The sequence below is a fragment of the Sus scrofa genome, chromosome 2 (genome assembly GCF_054392235.1).
Source record: "Sus scrofa isolate SSC_HxYL_T2T_F1_AM1 chromosome 2, Sscrofa_HxYL_maternal_Yorkshire_Landrace_v2.0, whole genome shotgun sequence".
NCBI classification, from domain to species: Eukaryota; Metazoa; Chordata; class Mammalia; order Artiodactyla; family Suidae; genus Sus; species Sus scrofa.
Window position 1 is genome coordinate 65,700,346 of NC_139384.1, and position 2,558 is coordinate 65,702,903.

Consider the following 2,558-nt stretch of genomic DNA (forward strand, 5'->3'; position numbering starts at 1 on the left):
AATTGCCATGATTTGTTAAAATTGCATAAATGATCTTTTGATTACATAATTTCATGTTTCCACTATATAAGTATCTGTAGAAACAACGGTTTAAATGGTCTTCCTCATAACATATCAACAATCACTCCAGAGATGATTGACCAAGACTTAAATATAAAAATTCATACATTAAAATGAATAAGAGTGTACTACCTGGGTAGTTTATTTTGATGGTTAATCATTACAATTATTTATCATGTAGATAAAGCCAGATAAAGGAATGATGAGAATAAAATAAAGATGGGACAAAAATAGAAATTTGAACTGAAAAAAGATGGTTATATGGATCATGTAAGAATTTCCAAAGATAAACATTAATTATAAACAGAAGTAAAAGGCATGAGCCAGAGCTATGAGCAAAGACATTCTATATGAAAGCAGTTCCAATACTAACTCACTCATAAACTTCTGATGCTGGTAGACTATCATCTTGGATGATTGCACAAGGATTCTTCCCAATTATCTGAATGCTATAGGATTTACTGTGAGAATTTCTTTTGTACATAATAACAATGTGAATAATTAAACTATCCACCAGTTTTTTATATTAGTACCTTTTATTATTTAAACTCTGGTATCAAACTCACTTGAGGACCAAACATTTGCAATCCCAGAATGTGGGCTATTTTTTATTCCCAGACATTAGACCAGTCAGCATGGATAGGTTAGATTTCCCTGGGGCTAAATTTCTGACAACAATTCCAACAACTCATAAAATTGGGCAAATCAGACTATCCAGTAATTAGTTATTTAGCCTGTATGTATAAAAATTCATCTTAAGTGCCCATTTACTTTTAGAAAATTAGTCAAACTTACTAATAGAAAAGTTAAAATTAGACTTTCTATACAATCTTTTGAATTGTTTGGACTTATTTGACAAGTCAAATGCATTTTGTGATGCAATGTTTCAAGAAGGCACATTTAAAACCTGATGGCTAGTCTGATGTGTGTGTACCTAAGTAATGAATTCATGTAGCTCATAATTTTTTCACACTTAGAGAACACTTTGAACATAGTATATATTAATGTTTATGACATAGCCTCGATAATTTTTCCTCCATTGTTCTGTAATTACCATTTTTTTCCTTTTCAGAGCTTCACCCACAGCATATGGAAGTTCACAAGCCAAGATACAGCTGCCAGCCTATACCACAGCCACAGAAATGCCAGACCAAGCCATGCCTGCGACCTACACCACAGCTCACAGTAACTCCAGATCCTTAACAAACAGAGCAAAGCCAGGAATCAAACCCCCAACATTATGGTTCGTAGTTGGATTCGTTTTTGCTTGCACCATGATGGGAATTCCTGTAATCATCAATTATTGCAAAGTAAATCTCTTGTATTGACATAAACATAATAACAATAAATTCCTTTCTTTTTTATTTTTTATTTTTGTAATTGTTATTTTCCCAATATAATTTTTTTTCTACTGTACAGCATGGTGACCTAGTTACCCATACATGTACACATTCTATGTTCTTATATTATCAGTTCCATCATAAGTGACTAGACAGAGTTCCCAGTACAATACAGGAGGATCTCATTGCTAATTCATTCCAAAGGCAATAGACTGCATCTATTAACTCAAAGCTCCCAACCCACCCCCTCCCCCTTAGTAACCACAAGTCTATTCTCCAAGTCCATGATTTTCTTTTCTGTGGAAAGGTTCATTTGTGTCATATATTATATCCCAGGTATAAGTGATATCATATGGTATTTGTCTTTCTCTTTCTGACTTACTTCACTCAGGATGAGAGTTTCTAGTTCCAATGTTGTCACAAATGACATTATTTTTTATGGCTGAGTAGTATTCCATTGTTTATATACACCATGTCTTTCTAATCCAATCATCTTTCAGTGGATATTTGGGTTGATTCTATATCCTGTCTATTGTGAATAGTGCTGCAATAAACATGTGGGTGCATGTGTCTTTTTTAAGGAAAGTTTTGTCCAGATATATGCCCAAGAGTGGGATTGCTGGGTCATATGGTAGTTCTATGTATAGATTTCTAAGGTACCTCCATACTGTTCTCCATAGCGGTTGTACCAGCTTACATTCCCACCAACAGTGCAGGGGGGGTTCCCTTTTCTCCACAGCCCCTCCAGCACTTGCTATTTGTGAACTTATTAATGATGGGCATTCTGACTGGTGTGAGGTGGCATCTCATGGTAGTTTTGATTTGCATTTCTCTAATAATCAGGGATGTTGAGCATTTTTTCATGTGCTTGTTGGCCATCTGTATATCTTCTTTGGAGAAATGTCTATTCAGGTTTTTGCCCATTTATCCAGTGGGTTGTTGACTTTTTTGCTGTTGAGTTGCATAAGTTGCTTCTATATTTTAGAGATTAGGCCCTTGTCAGTTGCATCATTTGAAACCACTTTCTCCCATTCTATAAGTTGTCTTTTTGTTTCTTTTTGGTTTCCTTTGCTGTGCAAAGTTCCAATGGTCTCATTGGTTTATTTTTGCTTTGCTTTCTGTTGCTTTTGGAGTCTGACCTGAGAAAATATTCATAAG